The sequence below is a fragment of the Labeo rohita genome, chromosome 2, assembly GCF_022985175.1.
Source record: "Labeo rohita strain BAU-BD-2019 chromosome 2, IGBB_LRoh.1.0, whole genome shotgun sequence".
Classification (NCBI taxonomy): domain Eukaryota; kingdom Metazoa; phylum Chordata; class Actinopteri; order Cypriniformes; family Cyprinidae; genus Labeo; species Labeo rohita.
In genome coordinates this window covers 31,878,642-31,905,717 of record NC_066870.1, presented here as the reverse complement: position 1 = coordinate 31,905,717, position 27,076 = coordinate 31,878,642, and the positions used below count along the sequence as shown (strand labels likewise).

General features: G+C 35.7%; 1 long non-coding RNA gene across 1 annotated transcript; it reads left to right on the top strand.

Annotated features, from left to right (window-relative positions):
- The first annotated feature begins 505 nt into the window (after window positions 1-505).
- On the top strand, window positions 506-22,373 carry LOC127177426 (uncharacterized). The gene is made up of 3 exons (XR_007829226.1): window positions 506-612; window positions 11,497-11,692; window positions 21,396-22,373. It is a non-coding gene; the product is annotated as an uncharacterized LOC127177426 (long non-coding RNA).
- The last annotated feature ends 4,703 nt before the right edge of the window (window positions 22,374-27,076 follow it).

Here is a 27,076-nt window from a genome sequence, read left to right as displayed (position 1 = left end):
CTACTGTTTATAAAATATACATTTTTATATTTTATATGAATATTCTTTGGGGTTAAATATATTTGGATTTTATTTTAAATATTGCAGAAATCATTCTATTTTTTCTTTGAAAACACCTCAGTGATTATAAACGTTAGTTACTGGTCCTTTCACTCACAAATAAACACATAGCTTCAGTTTCATAAATAGTATACGTTTTTAAGCATCACAAAGCTGGAAATCTCCACACTGACAGACTCGCAGAAAATATGGGCCTTGGTTTTTTTTTTTTTTTTTTTTCCAAAGGACCCCACCCACCCACACTATAACCCCCCTTCACAAAATTCTAACACGCTGGACTCAACGTCAAATAGCTTTACACTCAACCAATCACAAACAACAGCATTTGGCAACCTACATCTCAGTGGCCAATCATGTGTTCTACAGTCTGTCATGTGACGCAAAGCCCCGCCCCATTTGTGGAATCATTGAGAGCGCGAGTGGAACTACAGCGATTCAGCGGTGACCGGCGCAGATCCAACCAGCTGGAGGATCCGGAGAGATTTCTGAGGCGATACGAATGCTCCTTACGTGGACTGGCTTCCTTTACATCTTCTTAAGATTTTAAAGAAGGTACGTACGCCTTCACTTTGCTCTTAGAATGCAAAGGTGGCAGATTATGATCATAAAATCAAGGTAAAAGCTGCTGGCAGTTGCGCATGAAATAGGAACTGCATGTGTCACCAATAACTTATTCATAAAAGTGCTTTATCTGCAGGTTGTTCGATGAATTTCTGTCAGACTTTCTAAAAATAAATTGCATTTTATATAGACGTTTCATGTGTTTATCAGAATAAATTAGTCTTTGTTAGAAATTACTTATATTTTAAATATATTACTACATTTATAAATAGTAAAAATTGAATATAGCCTATATAGTCAAGAAGCTTCTGTTTGTCTAATGTTAAAACAAAATATACAGATGCGAAGATGTTAAAAGACACTTTTTACCTTATCAAAATCACTGTGGGTGGTTATATACGACCATTCTATGTTTATTATTATTACAAATTACATAAAGACCTCTATAATATATATCTTTTACTGCAACAATGTCATCTCTCAACATCATAAAAAAGATAAAATTGGGATAAATGTATTCTTGTTTTGAAGAAAAAAGAAATATTAAGATATAGGAGGATTAAATGTGTATATAAAGTACAGTATGTTGTAAAAACGAAAAAAAAAATTGTATTGTTTTAAAGAAAGTACTATTTCAGTCCTTCTGCTTCAAAATTTTAGTGCCATTTCTTTTTAATTAATTGTGAAATTTAAAATCAGTTTCTGAGTGAAAATTATTTACCATGTACATTTATATGTATTCATATATTTATTTTTTATAGAAGAGGCTGGGAATTGTTGTTACACGTTTTGTTTTATTGCTTTTTCCGCTATGTATCTCAAACTTTGATGTGGGATTACTGAATTTGTCTGCTGCAAATTAAAGTAGTTTAGAAATGTACAGTTTACCCCTAAATACTGTAAATTAATATCAAATACAAAGAGTGCTATTGTTACAGTTGTCCCCAGAGTGGGGACATTTTAAGTGATGTGCATTAATTTATTGTGGTAATCGAATTTCTTAATAGCAAACATTTTCTTTCAAAGTGGTAAGTGTATTAAAACATTTTGATTAAAAGATGCAAAGAAAATGGGAAACAAATGTAGGTGTAAACGCTGTCCCATTTAGAGCAGTTCTTCGTGGCTCCAATAGATGCAAATTGGAAAGTATTACAAGTCTCCCCGTCTGCTCAGATAAGATATTTCTAGTTTTCTAAACATGTAGATGAAAATCTCGCTCCAGATCACCTGGATTTCACCTCTTGCGTTTGACTGCTTTCCATTGTCGGTCTGATCACAGACTGTGGTGTGAGTCATCTCAGTGCCCAGACTCTCATCTTCACCGCTGCATCATTAGATTAAATCAGTAAACTGATGCTCGTATGTGGGCTGAAGATAAACTTGGCTTAGTGACAAGTTAAATGTGCATGATTACCTTTAATCTGGGTTTCAGTTGCGTTGTTCTCTGTAGTTTTTTCTACAGTAAATGTTACTTATTAACTACAGCAGTTGATGTGTTTCGTGTAGACGAGTCACTGTTTAAGAAAAAGTAGATTACGCACTGAAAAAACTGAATCGAGTTGATCACTAAAATCCGTCTGGTGTTGTTGACAGGATCCAGATGTGTCTAATTGCAAAATATGAAATCTGTTTGTTGCTGTTCCGGTCTGCAGCGAGATAAAGTAAGGTCACGGAAAGCCGCAACAGACCGAGAGAGACGACTGTTAAATATATTACAGGCTTTGTGATTATATCTGTACCGGAAAGTGAACCCCCTCCACACACACACACACACTCTCTCCACCTTCTTTGTCTGTCTCCCGAGTTTATCTCCACCTACTGCCACCCTCAGAGACACCTGAACACAGACATAATGATCAACAGCAACGGGCGTCTGGAGAGAACACCCCCTCCTCTCTTTCTCTGTCTCTCTTATACACAGCAAACAGGCCCAAACAGAGTCAGAAAGGGCTTCTGTTCTTTCATGAATAGGGGACACACAGTGTGATAAGACAGACAAATCCGATGTTTTTAATGTCAGGTATATCTGCAGGGGAAGATACACTGGCCGCAGAAAGTATTTGAACATTTAATTATGTCACTGTATGACTGTCATTAAATTAAAAAAACTAAATGTCAAGCACGGTTATTTTAATTAATAAATGTTAAATGACACAGCTTAAGCACAATTATGCAAGCAAAGATGTTGTTTGAGTTTTGCATTGGTAAAGAATAAATACAGTTTAAATCCGATATAAGTTTATGGTTGTGAGATTTGCAAAAATATTTCTGAGAAGTAAAATTAGTTCTGAGAGAAACCTCAAATGGTTGCAAATGCAATGTTTAATGCAGCAAAACATATTCATAAACTTTAAAGAAACATTTTAATTTTATATGAACTTTTTTTTAAAGAATTTGTGAGTTTGTTTTTAACAAACCCTACAGTTCTTAAATGAATAAGTTTGAAGAACATTTTATAAATCTAAAGAACCTTTTCTCACTATAAAAAAAACTAACCATGTATTTTTAAACATGTAAACATGTATTTTTCTGGCATCATACCATTCCGAGACTCCACCATATACTATTCTACCACTGTTGCTATGACCTCTTGCTCCAAAAAAATACAAGAAAAGCATGGTTTTATTTTTTATGTTAAGTGGCTCCTACATACTACTTTGTGTTGAGCTACAAGTCTTGACATTTCTTTAAAACTGGCTGCATATTTGTGGAATTGTAGGTTTGGAAGTTCAAAATGCTGTCTTGCACAAGACATAAGATAAAAGTACATCTCAAAAACGTATAGTATCATTAAAAGGTTTGTTTTTCAAAAGAAATGAATACTTACATTCAGTAAGAGTGCATTAAATTGATCAAAGTGACAGTAAAGACACTTATTAATGGTACAAAAGAATTCTCTCTTAAAGAAATGCTGTCCTTTTGAACTTTCTATCCATAAAAATGTATCACAGTTATCACAAAATATTAAGTAGTTCAAAAATGTTACATGAAGACCAAATTAGCATATTAGAATGATTTTTTTTAAGAGTCAAGTAACACTGAAGACTGCTAAAAATTCAGCTTTGCAATCACAGGAATTCATTTAGTTTTTTAGTTTTTTTTTTTTTTTTTGTTTTTTTTTTTACATAAAATAATCATTTGCAATTTTACCCTTTTACTGTATTTTTTAAGAAATAAATGCAGCCTTGGTGAGTGTTTAACAAAAATGATGTGTTTCCAAAATCTCACCAACCTCAAATGTGACCCTGGACCACAAAACCAGTCATAAGGGTCAATTTCAAATTGAAATTGAGATTTATACATCATATAAAGCTGAATAAATAAGCTTTTAATTGATGTATGGTTTGTTAGGGTAGGACAATATTTGGCTGAGATGAGTTAAAAATCTGAAATCTGAGGGTGCAAAAAAATCTAAATATTGAGAAATGCTTTAAATTTGTCCAAATAAAGTTCTTAGCAATGCATATTTGGATTTACGGTAAGAAATTTACAAAATATCTTCATGGAACATGACCTTTACTTAATATCCTAATGATTTTTGGCATAAAAGAAAATTAGACCATTTTGACCCATACAGTGCATTTTTGGCAATTGCTACAAACATACCCGTGGTACTTATGACTGGTTTTGTGGTCCAGTGTCACAAGGGTTTAAACTTGTAGTCTACAAATGTATTCTAATTTGAGCCCATTTTGATGTACAGTACTAGATGTCTCACAAAACAGCATCTCCATAGAGCAAAAAAAGCACACAAAAGGCATTACAATCCAAATAATGAGTGACAGTTTTGTGCTGTCCAGACAATAATTTATTGTGTGTGTGAACATTTTTACTTTTACCAATATTATAAAACCAATAGTTCGCTTTATAAATGTCCCAGAAATCCAAGACTTTGCAGGAGGCAAGCACATTGACTGCCTTTCAAGTAAAAACTGAAAGAAGTAGTTATGTTCAGAGGTGTGTGGTATTCATCGGCATAAATGTGAGCATTCATTGTGAACAGTTAAAAGCAGTGACCATTCAACAATCATTTTTACACGCAGAGAAGTCAAGGCAGCTCTAAAATCCGGAGAATGCTTGGGGTGTCTTGAGGGAAGCCACGCCTATTCCAAGTCTCAACAAAATCCACACGCACACATACAGATAACATACCTCAATGTGTGGTTGTGGTGTTTTGGGAAAAATATATCCAGAATGGGCTGCGCTTCAAAGAGATGTTCATCCATTCTGTCTAAGGAACTAAAATTAACAGAAACCCCTCAGGAGGAATATGACACCAGCTGCTAAGATGCCTTCTTGCAAACACTTTTTTTCTCTGGGTGCGCTTGAGCGTGTGAGCTCACATATGTAGACTCTGTCGCTATTTCCAGGGCCGGGGATGGGGCATCCACACTGTAATCTTTTCAATGGAGAGGATGTTGAGATGGATTATTGAAGCCCCAGCGTGCTGCGTGTGTCATTACCGTAGAGAGATCAGCACAGTGAGGTTAATGAGCCAATCTGCATAAACTTTGTCCCCATCTGGAGCGTTTGGGGTGGTGTGGGGCGATGCGTTACCAGCGTTCCTGCATCTACATCACCAGCAACCCTTAACGTAGCAAATGATTTATGCTAACGATCTTTCTACTCTTCACTGAAAACTTACAACACAAGCTTAGGCTCCCTGGAGCATGACTGCGGTCGGTTGGTAGAAATCGCACTAAAACGGCATGGTTTCGGCAGCAGTGACACATTTATATAGAGTTAAAATATGGGATGTTATGTACAATTTCCACTACCTACTGCTCAGTCATAGTGTGTGATTGTAGTTTTTTAAATGAGTTCGTGTTAAAATACCATCTCTTATAACAGAGACAAGTAACTATAAACTGTAAATAGCCTGTGTCTGTGTGTGCTTTTAAAACTCTTTGTTTTGGAGTAGCTTGTTTGAGTGTCAGTAGGGGTGTAGATATACAGTCACTTTAATTGGAATTAAAATAGCCATTATGGAATTTGAGTAGGTCGCAACCTAACCCAACTTGCTGCCTTTATAAGACTTGTAGAAAAAGCCGGACTGGGTGTGTTTAAGACTGTGAGTCAGAATTAAACCTAACAGTTCTAGTTTGTAGTCTGAGCACACTTTCAAAAATAAATGTTCTTTATTGGTATCATTACATATGTTTCCATCACCCTGTTTTTATACGCATTTTGAAGTATCGCATCAGAAATGAGTGACGTAAGTGCCAAAATTTGAAAAAAGTTTTTACGCTTGGTTATTTTTGAATTGTGCGTAAAAGGGTTAATGCGAATAATGGATGGAAACGCATTTTGCAAATAAGTTCCTCCACGCACACCTAAAATGTCATGTGACTTTGCGCTATGGAAAGTCACCAGTGGACCGATCTCTTTGCACAGGATCTGAAATGTTGTTATGGTCATTCTGAAATGCATGAGCAAAGACTGTCGGCTATTGCTTCCATGTAAAGCCTTTAAAATACATAGAGCCTTTCCACTGCATAATTGCATCCATGGTTCTTTAGATTATTAAAATGTTCTTCACAATTGGTTCTTTTTAGAACTATTAACTGAGAAGTTCTTTGCGGAACCAAACTGGTTCTTCTATGGCAATGATAGCAAAAACCCCTTCATTTTTAAGACTGTGTGGAAAAACACCATATTTCAAAGTCCATTTCATTGCCCCTACAAGGGCAAAATAACCACATTTTGTCAGTTGAGTTATGACTGAAGTCATGTCTTTTAGACAATATGATTGACTGTAACAGATGAATTTGGTTCGACTATGCTTAGAGAGAAAACCAAAAGTGAAAACTGATACCAAATCAAAGTTAATCAAAACACTGCGCCAGTTCCAGTTTTGGTTTAGTTACTGCTTTTTTTTTAATTCTAGGCAGTTTAAAAGTTGTCAGCTGTTAACGTCATCATCTTCCATTCACAGTTTTTTCATAGTGTAGTGTTGAAAATTCAGCGACACTTCTACTGACAAGTGACGTTCTGCTTTCGCACATGGCGGCTGGAGATGTACTACGCAAGGCTTTTTAGTTTAGGAAATGTAGGCGGTAATTGTAAGTGTGCATTCGCTAATTATCACTAAAGATCTTGAATTGTCTCAAAAACATCCACAATCAATCCTAAAGACATTCATTTGACTGGTGAGCAGCTTCTTTGTCAGTTACGTCATTATTGTGATGAAATCATGTGAAATTTTTAAAGCATGTGTTTTAGGGCTTAATTATGCATCATTTATCTTTGATAGTTCTCTTCCCCAAAACCCAATGGGAAAACTGTGTTTAATCAAAGACCATTTTTGATTCAAACTTAAACATTTCTCCTATCTGAAACATGTGAAATTGATTAAACCTATGATTTGCATTGGAAACTGATTAAAAGCCATTGTAAACTGTCTTGAGAACATTTTCTGAAGGTGCTGACTGTATAGAATGTGCCATGCGTTTATGACTGAAGATTTAACCACAGACGTCTTACATAGCAGTTTCCCAAAGGAACACCTCTGCATTAGGAAATTAAAGAAAAAACATAAATGGCCAAAAGAAATGCAGTAGATTAAAAAAAAATCCAAATGGTTTAAAATGATTTCTTTTTATGTCTGAAAACAGACATAATCTGTGATCTGCAGACTCAATAAGTTGGAGCCCGCTTTTGAAGATCAACCACACACATATGCAGTTAAAGAACACTGTGTTCTACTGAGTGTCTATGGCATAAACAGAAAGCGACAATTCCTCTTTTTTTTTTTCTCACTTCCAAGAGACAACCACCCAGCTAGTCTAAACCATTAGAACATTTCGTTTTTTCCCCCTCTCATTACCCATAATGCTGTAAACCCCACTGGGCGCAGTGTGGGACCCTACTGCTGTAGGATGCACAGCCAATGAGCCGTTCATTTCTCTTATTTCGTTTTCCTCTTCTTTCTCTCCATTTCTTTTTTTACTTGTTACCCCTCTCTGTGTGAAAAATGAGTGAGGACTGTTAGAGAGTTTAATTCATTTTGATTATGTCAAGGGGAAAGAAAAAGAGGCTGTTTAGTTCATTTAATCTGCTTTGAGACAAAATGAAGGACCTGAATATTTAGTTACGTTAGTTTTTTATGTTAATGATTGTGGTCTGGTTTGCTTTTTTTTTATTATTATTTTTTTTTTTTTGCTTATTTTTTTTCCCCTAAATGTAGTAAAGCAAAAAACATATTTTACAACCTTTCCACATAAAGAGAACCAGCTTGTTTCAATGCAGACCCCTGATCGGAATGACATTTCACTTGTATAGAATCATAAATACTACCAGTCAAAAGTTTTTGTTGTAATGTTTTTTAAAGAATTCTCTTTTGCTCACCAAAGCCACAGTGTGAGTGGCGTAATGATGCTGAAAATGTAGCTTTGATCACAGGAGTAAATTGCATTTTATAATATATATTAAAATAGAAAACAGTTATTTTAAATAGTAAAAATATTTGAGAATTGTACAGTTTTTGCAGTACTTTGGATCAAAAAAATGCAGGCTTGGTGAGCAGAAGAGACTTCTTTAGAAAACTTTATAAGCTTAGTGTTCAAAAACTTTTGACTGGTATTGTGTTAGCACTCAAGTCTTGATGTTCTGAGTCTCAATTCAAACCAATATTTTGACATACAGTGAATTTTCTTTTTATTTCTTATTTTTCCTCATTAAAGCATGCTCTTTTTATAGACTTCTCAATTTGTCTTCAGTAGAAGCCACCAATTTGTCTTGTTTCAGCAGACGCCAAAGCAGATGCTGCTTTAAGCACAAAAAAACTACATAATGACTCAAATTTCGGGGTTCTTACAGTAAAGCATGCCCATACTCATATTTTTCTGTTTTGAAAGGATGCATAAATGTGGGAGGATACATTTAATGATTTGACTTTAATTATTTTCTTTTCTCAGACCTGACATGAAATCTATAACACTAACTATATAACAGCGTAGAAGAACTATATTGTTGGAATCACTTTCAGAATGTTTTTTTTAGATGATGAATGATAAAATCATTTACAGTCAAGCAGAATCATTTAAGCATTTAAATGAGGGATTTAAAGTGACAGATGACAAAGCTACAGCGTATGTTTAGAATAAACAAGATGTGATCGTCTGTTTGTGTAGATGCTAATCATTGTTCTTGGTGAGAACCACTGTTTAGGTGGCATTTATACATTTTTCTCAAAACGGTCCAATTTGATCAGCTTGTGTTCACAAAAATGGCAAACTTGATGCACACTTGTGGTCTACATAGTGCACTCTAAAAAAAAATTAAGTTTAGTCAACATGAAATATTAAGTTGTACTACATGAAAACGTGTATATTTAAGTTGAGTAAACTTAAAATTTAAGGCAGCACAAACACTTATTTTTTTAAGTTGAAACAACTTTTTTACAGTGTGTACATGTTATGTAGCATGTCCTGTTTATCATTTTAAAGTTCAGAAGTGACCATGAGCACCCCAAGTGCCACGATGTTGACTACCAGCCGACATCACCAAAGTGTGTACTTTGAGAAAGACCAGGTGCCATTTGGGACAGAACCATTGGCAATGGTCAAAGAATATCAGTAGTGTTAATTTTGAACTATGCTGTAGTACTTGGCTTTCAAATGTTTTTGAGAGCTTGCTGAAATGATTGTTCATGAGTACGTCATAGTCTGCATTTTCCCATTTCTGAAAAGGCCAAAAAATTCATACATTTTTATTTGGACTCTTATATTGGATGCAGATTCTCAGTGTTTGCCAGAGTGGAAAAGAAACGCTTATTGTTTGATGTTTAGAGTTTGATGAGCTTGTAATGGCAGCCTCTTGGAAACCCCTTCTATTAGACCTGTGCATTTCTTCATATGTCCATATGGAGACGGCATGAACAGGAAATGGCATGCATTCCTTTTGTCCGATTCAAAAATAAACTCCAGCGTGCACTTCCTGCAGAGGCGTTGAGAAGAGAGAAAAGAGGTGAGGAGGGAAAAGAACAGAAGCAGAGGAAATAAAGAGTGTAGTGTTAAACTTGAACAGGCTCCGTTACACTCAAGGGTCGATGAATCCTCGTGTGGTGGTGTTGGCTTGTAAATCACACGCCATGTTTCCTTCTTTTGTAAGGAAGATTAAAGCTCTTTGTGTTGCCACACACATCCCTGCAGTTCTGCACTTCCTGTCAGCAAGACATGTGATTGTTTGACCAGTGTGTGAGGTTGCCATTTGTCATAGGCTTTGTGCATTTTTGCGACAGCCCTGCTTCCACCTTCTGCTGCCTTCTGGAAGGTTCACCTGAGGCTGTGTGAGACATGTCCTGGCATGAGACTGTTTATTGAATATTCATAGTTTGCAGACTATAGTTTCTGAGACTAATGGTTGCCGCTTTGTTTCCCAAGCCTAAAGGCATGTTTTTAGTATTCATACTTTTTTGTGTGTCCTATATGGATATGCATTAGGAAAAATCTTTACATAATTTCTCTGGTTTAAAGTTTAATTCATATCTGTGATGAGTTTGAACTGTCTTTTTGAGATAATGATAATAATAATAATAATTTTTAAAGAAGTCTCTTCTGCTCACCAAGCCTGCATTTATTTGATCAAAAGTGCAGCAAAAACAGTAAAATTTTGAAATATTTTTACTATTTAAAATAACTGTTTTCTATTTGAATATATTTTAAAATGTAATTTATTCTTGTTTTTAGCATCATTACTCCAGTCACATGATCCTTCAGAAGGCATTCTAATATTCTGATTTGCTTCTCAAAAAACATTTATTATTGTTATTATTATTATTTTGTTGACAGCAGCTGATTTTTTTTCAGGTTTCTTTGATGAATATTGTTCAGAAGAACAGCATTTATCTAAAATAGAAATCTTTTGTAACATAAATGTCTTTATCATAATTTTTGATTGATTTAAAGCATCCTTACTAAATAAAAGCACTAATTAAAAAAAAATTATACTTGCTCCAAGCTTTTGAATGGTATAGTGTGAACAAAAGCTTTTTATTTCAGATAAATGCTGATCTTTGGATCTTTCTATTTATCAAAGAATTCTGAAAAAAATGTCCTCAATTGTTTTAAATACTGATGATAATAATAAAAATGTTTCTTGAACAGCAAATCAGCATATTAGAATGATTTCTGAAGGATCATGTGACACTGAAAACTGGAGTAATGATGCTGAAAAATTAGCTTTGATCACAGGAATAAATTACATTGTAAAATATATTTAAATAGAAAACAGTTATTTTAAATAGTAAAAACATTTCTAAATTTTACTCTTTTTGCTGTATTTTCAAACATAGATTAGAGGAAAATAAAACTAAAATAAAAATAATTAAAGCTATTTACAAAATGATGAAGGCCCCCCAAAAAATCTAAAATTTTGACTAAAATGAAAAAAGAAAGCTGAAAATAATATTATAATAATAATATTTTTTTTGCTTTTTTTAATTGGTAAAAAACAAATTTATAAATATACAGAGATATATTTTGAATATCTTGAGATTTAAAAATATCAAGATGCATATTTTATATATATATATATATATTTTTATATTATATATTTTTTTATATATTGCACAGCCCTAATTATGATTGTATGTTTTACGGGGTTCTTTCAGGCCAGGCTGTCTTGTATCAGTCATATGGTTTTCTGCAGTACTCTGTAATCCAGGGCTTCATCTTTTGTGGATGTGGCTCTGGTGCCCGACGGTCTGTCCCCGTCCTTTTGTTCAAGCCAACCATAGCTGTGCACTCTTTCTTTTATGACCATATTGTCTGGCGGGGATGCCATGTGATTTTCCTTTTACTGTGTTTCAGCTGCTTGAGGGCCAAGAAGTTTGAGCATGATCATGTAAGAGTGTGATTTCTGTGTGTTTTTCAGAGGCTGTGCAGGACAGTAGGAGCAGTTGAAGTTTTGACTGTGGGTTTGCGCTCTCCCTCTCACCCACGCTCTGTCTCCAGAAGCTGCAGGGGTTTCGCTGAGTTGGCAAAAACGCGTCGCGACACAGGAACAGAAATAAACCGTAGGCCTTCGAGAACTCCAACACACGCACATCTTGTCCTCATTGGACCTCCAAGTAAGAGCTGTGTGGCTTAAATACTACAGTGTTGAGTAAGAAAAACAGTAGAATGATGGACTTTCCAAAATCAGAACATATTTTACATAAATGATTGTTTGGGTTTTGGCTCCCGGCCCTTCATATAAGGGATTTATTAGAGTTTGCGTCTTCCAAGAAAAATGAAGCTACGTTGAATATAAGGGCTCCATACATCCTCATGCAAACCGTGACTGTAACTTTATTTAAAAATGACTATATAAAGGCTGTATAAGTTACATCAGTGAAACAGCCTCTAATAAGCTGTGAATCAAAAATGAGAGAAGAGGGAATGATGAAAGCCATTTTTTGACCAAAAAAGCAAGGTAGAAGCTGTTCTTCTGACACACACGGAGACATCATCACATCTGCAGGGCTTGGGTTTCTTTGACTGACATCAGGTTTATTTTCTTTAATACGCTCATACACATTCTTGCATGTCCACTCCCACAGATTTATGTCGTTTTAATGTAGTTGCCGCTATGTGAGGGAGGCAGGGTGAAAGCTTTATGTCTGTCTGCTGTGATCCATGGTATAAACAGTCTCACTGTACTCTGGAATCCCGCCACTCCTACAGGCTTTAGAAATAGGGGCATTCAGGGTGAAAGGAAGGGGCAGAGTTTTGATGCGTCTTAAATCTTAACGATTTTACGTTTGGGCTGTTTGATTGATTGATGTTTTAAGGTGGGGCTGTTTAATTGGTGCTTTCAGATTGGCAGTTAGTTTTATAGTGGGGTTGCTTAACTGGTTTATGGTTTTCATTTAATTGTTGGTTTTATTCAAGGAGAGCTATAATACTTGATTTTCCTTTTTTTCAGCAAGGATGCATTAAATTGATTATAAGTGACAGTAAAGACATTTATTTCGTTACAAAAGTTTTGTTTTAAATAAATGCTGTTCTTTTGAACATACTGTTCATCAAAGAATCCTTCTCGAGCAGCATATTAGAATGATTTATGAAGGATCATGTGACACTGAAGACTGGAGTTTATTACAACTTTTCAAATGGAAAAGTTATTACAATTTAAAGGGCACCTATTATGCAAAATTCACTTTTACATGTTGTTTGAACATAAATGTGTGTTGGCAGTGTGTACACAACCACCCTGTAATGATAACAAGCCATCCACAAAATGTGATGTCATATTGTACAGGCTCCGCCCACGACTGTTGATGGATTAACAGAGGCTCCGCCCTGAGTAAGCCACACACAATCCGCCAGGTTTCTCTTCACGCTAGGGCATTTAAAAACAGTGTTCACATAAGAAATGCCTTCTTATTAAATCTATAGGCGTTATCCAGTCCAAAGCAGTGAGTAATATTCTGCTTTTATTTTATTGATTGGGTCATATTAACAGCTTAGACAGCAGTAGGTACTGTATATTATTACAGATCTAATATAAACAAGCGATTTCTTTCCCAGCTGTTTACCTTTGCAGAAATAACAGTTATGTGTTTTTGTAACTTATGTTTGTTTTTAACATAAACTTGTGTGTATTTGACAGTTTAAGCTCAATAAGACAAGAAAGAGAACTTTAGTTTAGTTCTCACATGCCGTGTGACAGCCATTTTTTGTGCACGTGCTTTGTATGTATACGTTTAGAAAAATGTATATCAGAAGATGAAACTGATAGGACTTTAAAATGCATGATTTCAGCACGATAAACATTATAATCAAAGCCAAACAGATGTTTTTTTGGCAGAGCAGGGTTGCCAAGTTTTCACAACAAAACCCTCCTAATTGCTACTCAAAACTCAAAAGTAGCCCAATTGCGTTTTGAGGGAGGTCCACAACTAGATATCAGAGGTTAGGTTATATTTACAACACTGTTCCAGAACAAGACAACACAAATATTTGAGTGTGTACAATGCCGGCTGTGCGCACTATAAAGTGCGGCAATTCCAACTTTGCGAGGACAGTCTGACACTTCTGACTCACAGCCTGTAAGTACGTTTTCACATTTAAAAAATTTGCTAGTGACTATTCAAGCGCGAGTTTTGAGTAACGTAGCTGGCTAATCAGTGCTTTTCAGAGCAATGAGCTTTCTAAAAATCAACGCCTTTCAGAAAGGTGGGGCAGAGACGAGCAACAATAATGTACACTATGTGGGAAATAATGTGTTAAACCACGTAAAAACACATTGCATTACACCAAATACACCAAATAATATTCTTTTTACCGACAACATATGACCCCTTTAAACTGCAAAAGTTTTTCACAATATTACTGTATTTTTGGTCAAACAAATGAATTTTAAAAACAATTTAAAAAAATTTTACTGACCCCAAACAGAAAAAGCAAAAAAAGGTCCATATTACAGCTTTCCAGTCACTTACATGTACTATAATATAAATATTTATTTAAATATTATTAAACGTTACACTGATTTTATTTTTTTATTTTTTTATTTTTAAGAAGACCAGTCATGTAGTTCTGGCATCTACCAGCAGTGGTGCTGTTTGATTGCTGTCTAGCTTTGAAGCAACCATATGTAGTTTTGTGTATCTTTGCAATTCCCTGTCATAAATATACAGTATTACAGTGAATAGCTGTACACATGCATTTATTGTTGCCGTAAAAAGCAATTTTTGTGGAATTTCGTACCTGCTCCCCAAACTTTTATACTCTCAAAACAGAAGTTTAAGTGGAGCTAGGAAAATAAACAGAAGCCATTTGCCTTATTAGAAATCAGTGTGCCATCGGAATGATTTTAAATCTGATGTTTCAATCAAACACTTCAATAAATTTGCTTTTGAGGTGAGGATGTTTGATTGATTAACAATTAACTCTTTGCATAGTTACATTAGGGTAGGTGAATTGGTTCGAAAACATTTTTTGTTATGCTGGTTGAAAGCCTCCTCACATCCTGATAGCAATCACTACGTTGTGGTAGTTGTGTTGTGGTCTAAATGTATTTATATGTATTTATATTGTCTTTGAAAGGCATAGGACTACAAAATGTTTGTCTAATCATATTCCTCAGTCCAATAGGCCTGTCAAAATACGTATCGGCATATCTCCGCGCACCCTGTTAATGCCGGCATGATTTGACATCAGTGCATTCTGTTAATCTATTACAGACTGAGTGAGAATAGACAACGTTATTATTGTAATATTATGTGCTTTGTACTGTAATGTATTCTCACCTGTGAATGAGACATGACCCTGGTCCTTTGCTGGTTTATGCTGGTCCTTAACTGGTTCATGCTGGTCCTTGAAAGGACCATCTTAAACCAGCATCAAAACCTACCTAACCAGCATTCCAGCATCAAAACATACCTACCAGCATATGCTGGTTTTTTCACCAGGGGAGGTAATCTGACAGTGTTGCATTCAACCTTCTCTCATCGTATTACTGGTTAGCATCTGGTCTGCCTGTGCGCATTCATGTGTTTTGATGGAGGTGTGGCTTTGGAGAGTGATTTTCAGGAAGGGTGGGTTCTTATGCTTTCAAAGCTAGCTTGCTATTACTAGCCTCTCTGAAGTGAGCAGATATTTTTATCCAGTGACTTACAAATAAGCCTTTACAAGAGTCCTTGTAGTTTAGTTGGTAGTTTGGAAATGTACTAGTCAATAGTCTGCCTCTCACTTCTCCTGTCTCTCTCTGTTGCTGTGTGAGGGTTTTGAATGAACTCTGTGGTGATTAACAGGAAACTGAGTGTCTGAGTGGTGATTTGCCAGAGATTGAATGGGTTGTGGGTTGTCCAGCCACTGATTTTTACAATAGGAAACATTGTGCATAGGCATGTCTGACAAACATCCTTTTGTCTGCAGTGTAGAAAACAGCTGTGTGCGTGTAAATCAGTGTTTGAGTGCATATATGTGTGTGTGTGTGTGTGTGTGTGTGTGTGTGTGTTGGGGGGGAGAGAGTCGAAGTACCAGACGGTCTCTGAGTTCAGGTCTGTAGCAGGTGACCCGTAGAAAGCCTTCGGGCTGATAGCAAAACCGAACTCACTCAAAGTCTGACAGCACTCTAAATGCCTCTTGTAGACACACGCACTAATGCATGCATACACATTCTCTCTTATGGGGGTTATTGGAACAATGCACCCAGCGACTCTGGGCTGCATTCCTAAAGTTTTAGGGGTCAAAGATTAAACTGGGGTTTACCTTTTTGTGCTATGAACTAAAATAAGCTTCACAGGCAGTGAACTCGGAAAGCCTGAGCACTTGAGCTGTTTTCCCTCAAAGTTATATGTTTTGAATCTTACATTATGACATATTTTACTGTCTAGCTGGCACACCTGGCTGCTCTGTGCCTTGAATAACCCATCAGCACTGTAATATTACTTATAGGATATTATTTTTAAAGTCATCGTTTCCAAGAAATACAGCCATTCATTCTGTTAATTCTCTTCATTTGAGCTGTCTCTTTCCTTTTGCTTTGTTTCTTACCAAAGGCTGATTAGGTTAACTGGTTTTCCAGCCCCCTGCCTCAGTTTCAGCTTAAAAGTTGAACCTCATGGCACCTGCGGCGCTGTGAGATCATATCGCTGTGGAAACTCAGGGAAGCTTTTCTTTCATCTCATCAGACCGTCTGGCATTCCGTCACTGTCCAGCGGCGCATCTCGCTGAAACACTCGCGCAGCTTCAAAAGAGAGCCTTGTCTTCAATGATCCTTCACAAAGAGGCTAAAGCTTAGACGCAAGAATTCATAGACACGCGTCTCTAGGCAGGAGAGACGTCATCACAGTGAAATACTCGATTCTGATTGGTCAGTTATGACATGGTCAAACATTTTTGTACTGATTAACCTTGAAAGGATGACCATGAAAAGACAAATTTACACCTAAAAATAATTTTCTTTATTAGCATCAATGGTTCCATGAAGAAGCTTCAACATCTATGAAATCATTCCAGTCCACAGAATGTTCTTTATAATGGAAAAAGGTTCTTTAGATGATTAAAATGTTCACTAAAATGACTCTTTTGAACAAATCATTGCTTATTTAAACAACTGAACAAATGAATCGTTTCATTAAAATATATCAGACTTCCCATCACTACTTATCAATCAGAGAATTTATTTTTTTTAAGGGTATCCTTGAAAAGGTAAATGTGCACAGATAAATCAGTTCATTAAAATGAATCAGACATCACAGAGCTACTTATGAATCAGTGAATCAGGTTTTTAATCAGAACAAAGTGATTCACCAAAATTAATTGATCTACATCAGCACAACATCTATCAGTGAATCATTGGCTTGAACTGAACCAACAAATCAATTTGTTAAAATGAATCAGACATCCCAGAACTACTTATCAATCAGTGAATCATGTTTTTAAAACAAAACTGATTCACTAAAAATTAATTGATCTGCCCCAGCACAACATCTATCAGTGAATCATTTGCTTGAACTGAACAAACAAATAAGTTTATTAAAATGAATCGGACATCCCAGAACTACTTATCAATCAGTGAATCATGTTTTAAAACACAACTGATTCACTAAAATGAATTGATCGACCTCTGCACAACATCTATCAGTGAATCATTTGCTTGAACTGTACAAACAAATCAGTTCATTAAAACGAATCAGACATCCCAGAACTACATTTCAATCAGTGAATCGTTTTAAAACAGAACAAAGTGATTCACTAAAATGATTTGATCTACCCCAGCACAACATCTATCAGTGAATCATTTGCTTGAACTAAACAAGCAAACCACTTCATTAAAACGAATCAGACATGCCAGAATTGCATATCAGTCAGTGAATCATGTTTTAAAACAAAACAAAGTGATTCACTTTGATTCACAGTGAATTGATCTCCCCTGCACAACATCGATCAATAAATTTGTTTAAACTGAACAAACAAATGAATTACTGAAATGACTCAGACTTAATTATTAATTAATCTACCCCTGCACAGCATCTATAAGTGAATACTTTGTTCGAAATGAACAAATAAATTGATTTGTTGAAATGAATCAGACTTCCAAGCACAACATATCACTCAGTGAATCATTTTTAAAAAAAAAAAAAAACAGAACAAATTGATTCAGTAAAATAAATTGATCTTTCTTGCACAATATCTATTAATGAATATTTTTTTTTGAAGGGAACAAATAAATTATTTTTTTAAATGAACTGGATATACCAATACTGCTTACCAATCAGTGAATCATGTTTTAAAACCGAACAAAATGATTCACTATGATTCACAGTGAATTGATCTCCCCTGCACAACATCTATCAATAAATTTGTTTAAACTAAACAAACAAATGAATTACTGAAATGACTCAGACTTCCCACAAAATCATTTTTTGAACCAAATGAACCACTTCATATTGTGAAAAGCTTTACCATTTTAAAAGCTGTTTCTATTAGTTACTCTTCATTTCAGTTCCATTTAGATTGATTAGTTCTCCTCAGCTCTGGCATGAAGTCATATTTTGTAACAAAGAGGAAATCCTAGGACATCACCTAGCTTTCCTCTCTCACAGTAAAGACACATCCACAGCGGTGGAAACCACAGGTGGCTGTAGAGGACGGAAGGGCTGTGAGACACATCAGGGGTGAACGTGTTCCTGATTGCCTCCTGTCCACAGCGGCAGCGATGTGTAATCAGCGCTGATAGACGAGCTGCCCAACCACGGCTTGATGCAGGGTATTTTAAGAGCTAAAACGGGGCCCCCTCCCAACCCCCCACTTCCCCCCCAAATTCTGTGGGAGACCACAAGGAGACGCACTGAAAAAGGCCACATCCACAGTCCACGTTAAGATCAGACCACCACGTCTGAAAGCCATTATGGACTATATATTAGACACATGCGCATATTGGAAGGCACATTCTTTCTCTCCCTCGTTTTGTGAAGTTGGACCACTTCAGACCGCCCTAAGTATTCTTGGGACAAATAAGGAATGAAAGCTACACTGCAGGCTATGGTGTTTTTGTAAAGGTGGTGATTCACGCAAAAGGACAAACTGCTAGGGGACTGAGGGTGAGTTGGAGTGAGTGTGTATTTTTAGTGATAGTGTGTTGTGCAAATTCAGTGGTGTCCAAAATTATGAAACCATATTTCCCTTTGTTTTGAACATTTAAACATGTAACATTCTGAAATATTTCATATTTCTGGAAGATGGTTTGAATCAGACTTGTACAAATAAGATTTCCTGTGGGGTTTTTCCTATTAAATTAGTTAAAAATGAAATAGTTTTGAATTAGAGGGTTAAAAATTGTGTTTTTTCTGCCTGTGTGGATTTGGGTCACTAATCGATTCACTAAAATGAATCAGGGATTCCAGCACTGCAATAGGTGAGTCATATTTTAAAACAGAAAAAGCAAATTGATTCACTAAAATGAGCTGAGCATATTTAGTAATAATATTTTTTTTAAAAAATTGATTTAGATTTTAGGCCAAAAATGCCATACACAGCTTAAGTCCATACATAACTTGAGTCACTAATTGATTCACCTAAATGAATCAGACAAACTTAGCATTATTTAGCAATAAATCAAATTTTAACAGAACAAGCAAATTGATTTACTGAATTGATCTACCTCAGCACAATATTTTAATAAATTGTTAAAAACTAAATACATTTAAGTTGGATATGCCAAAAATGTGATTTTTATGCCTGTATGAACATAACTTGAGTCATTACTCGATTCACTGAATCTACGTATTAATCAGTGAATCTTTTTTTAAACAGAACAAACAAATTGAATCACTAAAACTAATTAATCTACCCTAATACAAAATCTATTAAAATTGAAAAGTGAATCATTTGCTTGAACTGAACAAACAAATCAATTCATTAATGAATCAGACATCCCAAAACTAGAAAAATAAAAAAAAAAACATAAAAATTAGATTTTTATGCCTGTATGAACATAAAACTACATATTAATCAGTGAATTTTTATTTTTAACAGAACATGCAAATTGATTCCCTAAAATTAATTGATCTTCCCCAGCACAAAATCTATTAAAAATAAAAAAATGAATAGTAAATAATTTCCATGAACTGAACAAACAAATCAATTCATTAAAATGAATCAGATATCCCAGTGAAATCAGTGAATTGTGTTTTAAAACTGAACAGAATGATTCACTAAAATGAATTGATCTACCCCAGCACAACACCTGTCAGTGAATCATTTGCTTAGACTGGACAAACAATTCATTAAAATGAATCTGATATTCCTGAGCGACTTACCAATCAGTGAATCATGTTTTAAAACAAAACAAAGTGATTCACTAAGATGAACATCTGTCAGTGAATTATTTGCTTAAACTGAACAAACAAATCAATTTATTAAAAAGAATCAGACATTCCTGAACTACTTATCAATCAGTGAATCATGTTTTAAAACAGAACAAAGTGATTCACTAAAATGAACTGATCTCCCCAGCACAACATCTGTCAGTGAATCCTTTGTTTGAAATAATGCCTGTATGAACATAACTTGGGTCATTAATCAATTAACTGAATCTACACATTAATCAGTGAATATTTTTTTAAATAGAACAAGCAAATTAATTCACTAAAATTAATTGATCTGCCCCAGCACAAAATCTATTAAAAATGAAAATGTGAAAAAAAAAAACTTTGGATTTGAATTAGATAGGGCAGAATTAATTTTTTTAACTGTCTGTATGAACATAACTTTGCTCACTAATTGATTCACTAGAATGAATCAGACATACAACACTACATAAGTACCATAAATAAATATCTGATCATATCCAAAGATTGCAATGTGAACACCACCAGAGGAACGTTTTGGTGATGCAATATAAACTAGACTTCCCTTTCATTTCTGGTAGTGTAAAGTCTGCGTGTGTCTGTGTTCTGTCTCGTGATAATGTAATGCTGAGTATCTGGATGCACAGGGGACCCCTGTGCACACACATCCACTTTACCCACAATCCCCCTGGATTATCACATCCCTCCCTCACACTGCTGTTGCCATAGGAAACCCTTTCACCCCCCATGGTTGTCTGAAGAGGTGGTGCGGTGTGTGTGAATTCACCGTCCATTGTGTTAGAAATGGTAGAGCGATTTGGTTGAAGAGTTTGGATTTAGTGCAAATCAGATCACAGCCCTTTGTCTAAAAAGAAAGAGAGTGTGTACTTTAATATTTTAGCTATATATGGCTTTTTTTATATGAGTTTTTTCAAGAGGCAGCAACCAAGCAATTAATAAATAAAAAGCCTGTAATAGTGTCTGTATTATGGTGAAATAATATTCCAGTTTAAATAACTGTTTTCTATTTTAATATATTTTAAAATGTAATTTAATTCTGTGATGCAAAGCTAATTTTTCAGCATTATTACTCTAGTCTTCAGTGTCACATGATCCTTCAGAAAACATTTAATATGCTGATTTGGTGCCCAAGAAACATTTATTATTATTAATGATGAAAACATTTTGGTGGTTTAAAAGAATAGCATGTATTTGAAATAGATGTCTTTTGCAACATCTATAAATTTTACTGTCACTTTTAATCAATATAATGCATCCTTGCAAAATAAAAATATTAATTTTCTTAAAAAGGTACTGTTCCTAAACATTTTATTTTATTTTATTTTATTTTATTTCATTTATCCAGGAGCCATCATTTGTATTTGTTTAGAGTAAAAGCTAATGTTTTTTGTTAATGTGTCTTTGTTTTTAATCAAATAGTGCTAATAGTTTTTGAATTTCTCACTCATATTCTCATTTTCTCTTCTAGCAGACACTCGGCTCAGCATGGTGAAGGTTCTTCTTGACAGTCCTAGAGGACGCAGAAGCCCACATAGCAAGGTTTGAATGAAATATTGTGTTTTTTTCCCACCTTCTTGCTGGTCTTGTTGAACATTCAACGCTGTCGGTGAGTTTTTGACATTGAAAAACCATCGACCGTTGATTGTGCCCCGAGGCCACGCCCTCTTCATCCTGACCATGCCCACCTCTGTAAATGCGTGCATTTCTTCAAAGGTCATAATCAACATTCATTGCTGTCGGTGGGTTTAGTTTCGTAACAGCTCTCTGAACAATGAATGTAACTATGGCCCAGATTCCAGCCTGTCATGCCAGCGCACATCACGCTCTATGCCAGTACAGCGGAGATCAGCTTTTCTATTCCTTTCTTCTCCCGCTCTCATCCTCACGGATCTGGAGTTCTTCAAGGAAGACGCAAATAGAAGCAGCCGCGCTGACTGCTTCCTCCTGCATCTAATTGGTGGTTGTGTATGTGTGTGTGTGGAGCGGATAGAAGGAAATGGAGGATGAATGTGTAATCATTTAGATGTTCTTCTCATTTGGCTGTTTTGTCTCTCAAATTATATACTGTGTTCACTGCAGCCTGAAATGAGCCTAAAATGGCACTTGCTGCTGAATACAGTGTCCTCTCTGTCAGCTGTGTGTCTGTTTGGTGGTGTTAGTTGGTGTTTGTGCAACTTTTTAGTCTACGTACGTGAGATATGTAGTGTATGTATGCATCTCTATCGCAGACATCAAAGAAAAAAAAGCTTCGGTTTTAAAATCTCCAGATACCGAAACATAACAACACAGTCGTTGTCTAATCCCGTCTGTCTTTCTGCCTCCTTCTGTCTCTTTCTTTGACTACCTTTCATTCTTCCATGTTCTCAGTGGAGCATAATCTGAATAAAATGTCTGCATAATAAAATCTCAGTGGTGCATTGCGTCTCTGTCCTGATTTCGAGTGTGTTTGTTGTCTCATCTTGTTATGGAGAAGATTCTCTTTTGAAAACCAGTGCTTGAACGCAACACAACAGCCGGGAGCGGCATGCAAAATATGATTTTACCAAAGTACAATTCTGTCAATACCAAGAACCGTATTATCAAGTGTACACATGACCCCTGAGAAGTAGGTGAGGTTAATGCATTGTAAACCTTATCAGCTGGCCTCATGAATATTAATCAGGTGACATAATGTCTGGCTAATGGGAGTGCGATGGGTGGGATCTGGAAGTGGAAATTCCTTACATTTTCTCCATAGGGCAACTCCAAAGTATTTAACAGTAAAATTCCTGGTGAAAAACTACACTACCTATAATTCTGCAAAAAAAAAAAAAAAAATGTTGTAGCTGTATGTGAATACTACAACAGTATGTGAATATGATGATTATTTAGTTCCATAATGTAATGATTGAAAATAATGTTTGTTTAGGCTCTAAACCATAGCCGTAAAAATTGGTACATTTTTGGCAAGGTGGCTAATATATATGAATTCGTACGACCTCACTTGTACAAATTCATATGGTTTGTGAAAAATCGTACGTATTTTACGAGGCGCTAAATTTGTAGGAATGGAGTGTCAGCAGTCGGCCATATTGGCGGCACTGAACGTAAACAATGCCACTGAACTGAACAAAACTCGCATGTTTTGCTTATTATCGCTGCTGAAAATGGTCAGTTATTGTCATGTTTTGGGCTGTACTAATCGGTCGGACTGGGAAAAACATTTGGAGTATTATAGACTGCCAAAAGTTATAAAATATCAGGGAGAAGAGTGCAAAAAACTGTCTAAGGAACAAACAGCGTTTGTGGTAGACTAAACTGAACCAGGAGTTCCAGGAATCTTGACAACATTCAAGTTTGTTCTTATCGTTTCCTGTCAGGTAGGTGAAATATTAGGCTAATATCTTAATTAGTACTGCTTGTATGTATCTTTACCACCAATTAACTTTAGTTTGTCAAAATATTGCACCCTTTCCTGCTAATTACGTCCTTCTCTATATGATTTAGCAGCTTCCACACGTTTTTTCCTTGGTTCAGGCAGTATAAATTAGCATAACAATGCATTCAGTAGTACATTAACTGTGCAATCAATGCTGTTGTTTACATCTGAGTATCTCCAATATGGCCGTGCATCCGGGTAACTGACCAAACCATGATGTAAGGCTACGTTTGCACAAATTTCAACCCTCATATTTTGAGACTCTGGGGTTTTAGTGTAATGCATTGACCGCTCCAAGCATAAATGGTCATGTGACGTGCATTTTTGGTTGTGTAGTGTAGATGGAGATCGTTTATGAAACGCAGTGAAAACGCAAATGTACACGAGGATCGTTTTTTACTTTAAAACACCGTTTTAAAACGAAAACGCACTAGTGTAAACAGGGCAACCCTCTATTCGTGGGAAGAACCACACCTAACCCCACCCCTAAACTTAACCGTCACAGAAAGCGTACGAGGACGTCTTAGGAATTAGCCACCTCGTTAAAAACGAACCAGTTAGCCTGAGATAGCGTTACATTTGTGGACATTTCAGAGTCGACGAATGACGTTGATCCAGCAATAAACCCTTTAAATTACCTGAAAATTATTCCTCTGAATTGGTTCTGCAATTTTATTAGTTTATAACCCACAGTGCACAAACAAATATTTCACAATGCCATGAAGACAAAGATGTATTGACACCTTTGTTGCAATAACTGTTGTCGTGAGTCAGCGCAATAAACTCAGCAGTTAGGATTTTATGGGTCTTTTCGAGTCAGTTTCTTGCACAGCTCCGTGAGAACACGAGGCCACAGCCGTCGTCAGATCCTCAGCGCTGGGATCAAACCTCCTAGCCTGGAGCTGTAGATGAAATAACCAAACGTAATGCAGAACGACACTGTCTGTCTGAGTTATTCTCAGTGCTAGTGTATGCTTTAAACGCTCTATTAAATGGCTTGAGGAACGCAGTTTTCTTTATTTCTTCATTTTAGTAACGCACGACATATCCCTTTTTTTAAATATGCAATAGGCTTTAGGCACAGTGCATGACCCAAGATTTCAACACTGAAACACTGAAATGGTGATCTTAGCTCTAAAAAGTTTGGCTAATATAGGCAGCAATTATAGACATTCATACGTGTGAGAGTTCATGTGCCGGGGGAAGTTTGCCGTTCAGCATGAGATTGCGTAAAAGGAAAGATTAGAGCTGGGCAGTGGAGCTGTTTTGTTGCCGAGTTCCTGTTTGTGTGTGTGGGTGTTTAGGAATGTGTGTGTTTCTCCATTATTCAGCAGGAAGTCCTCTGTGTGTGCAGCAGTGCAGAGAGGACCGAGGCAATGATGTCATTGCCAGTCATGGCTTGACTGGAGAGCGTCTCTGGTAATTAAACCACTCAGCTGCAGGAAGTGTGTGGTTGTAATTTAGGGGACAAAATGGCTTAAAATTGTCCCTAGAAGCAGCCAAAAATTCGTTTCGGGGATGCTATAAAACAGAAAGTGGTGCGTAAATGTGTTCTTCAGCTTTATACAAATCAAAAGTTGAATTCTAGTGTTAAGCGTAGTCATGCTAGTAGTACTTGTATTTGAGAACAAGAGGTTTCCATCTCTCAGGGTGTTGCATGAAAATGTTCACTTTAGTGTGTAAAGTGGAAAATAAAAATAATTTTATAGTCTTGCCCCTGTATTCGGATTATTCGAGTAAAATCATTGAAATGTTTTGGCTGTTTGCAAGGCCTACATCAGACATCAGAATGCAAGTTCAAAATACTTTAATACTAAATATGGAACTGTCTTCTAATGAAGAGTGAGTGTTGTATCTTCTCCTTTTGAAAGGGATTAAGAAATATATTTTTAGATACTTTAATGATGCTTCTGTAAATTTAAAAGCTTAAGCAGAAATTCAGTGTAATCTTCCAGTTTCTTCATTTGTGTTCCACAGAAGAAATAAAATCATACAGGTTTAGATCAACAAGTATAAACAATGACAAAATTTGTATTTGTGGGTGAACTATATCTTTAAAGTTAACACTTACATTGTGGCTGTTTCTAAACACAAAAGTATCAATTTGCAGGAAATTATGTCCTTTTTCCTCATTGTTTCTCACTGGGAGTGTTTTTTTCTTCTTTTTTACAACAGGCAAAATCTGCTAGATTTCCCCCTCATAATCACTAATGTAGCTTAATAACACTATGGTTATAAATGTCCTTACTGCCTTTCTGGGCCTTGAACGTGGCAGTTGTTGCTGTCTATGCAGGGTCAGAAAGCTCTTGGATTTCATCAAAAATATCTTAATTTGTGTTCCGAAGATGAATGAAGGTCTTACAGGTTTGGAACAACATGAGGGTGAGTAATTAATGACAGAAGTTTCATTTTTGGGTGAACTATCCCTTTAATGGTTGTATCCCAAATGAAAATGTGGTGAGAAAAATTTTAAAAAGTTTAAAAGTGCAGATACAGTTATAATAATTGCTACTCATCATCTTAAAAAATGGTGCTAGTACTGGTATTCGACATGATGCTATCATGGATTTTGGACATTATTTACACACTTTAGTGTGTACAGTGCTCTGAAACACCAAAGATATACTCGTAAAAAATTGGAAATAAATAATTTTGTAGTTTTTCTCCCTTTTAGGAAGACTCTAAAATTGTTTACAGTGGTTTACATATTCTACATCAGACAAATGCAACTTCAAAACGTTTTTAATACAAAATATGGAACAGTCTGCTCATGAAGTGTGAGTGTTGCAACTTGCATCTTCTCCTTCTTATAGGGATTAAAAATTACAGTTTTGGATAATATAATGATGCTTATGAGTTCATTTGTAAGTTTGAAACCTTCAGTAGCCATTCAGTGTCATCTTCTAGTTTTCTTCATTTGTGACCCTGGACCACTAAACCAGTCTAGCATTGGTTTATTTGTGGCAATAGCCAACAATACATTGCATGGGTTAAAATTATCGATTTTTCTTTTATGCCAAAAATAATTAGGATGTTATGTAAAGATTATGTTCCATGAAGATATTTTGTGAATTTCCTACCGTAAATATATAAAAACTTAATTACTAAGAACTTCATTTGGACAACTTTAAAGGTGATTTTCTCAATATTTAGATTTTTTTGCACTTTATGACTCGTTTTGTGGTCCAGGGTCACATCTGTGTTCCACAGAAGAAATAAAATCCTACCGGTTTAGATCAACACAGTGGTGAGTATAAATGATGACAAAAATGTTTATGTGTAGGTGAACTATCACTTTAAAGTTAACACTTCCTGCTTAACACTACTTGTCTTTCTTCCTCGTTCTTTCTCACTGGGAGTTTGCTAGACTTTCCCCTCACATTCAGGTATTTTTTTACAGAAAAGATCCAGATCCGTTTATTTAGGCTATCATTTTGTGCACCTTGCATCTGTTTGTTGGTTTCCCCTCAGGAGCCATTCATATTGAGAAAAAAGTAAGAAAGACGTCATAAGCATTGCAGTTCTGATTTTGCCCAGAGAGAGTATATTAAAGTAACAACTGTGTTTATTATTAGCTTTGTTATTGTTCTTTTTATTATCGATCTCTCGTATGCTAAAGATGAGGCTACACTGACTGGTTTAGGTGAATGAAACATAGAGAAGGGCGACACCATGTGGATCTTCTGAGTATTTCATTTTTTTTCCTAAAGTTCGACCCAAACACTAACCCT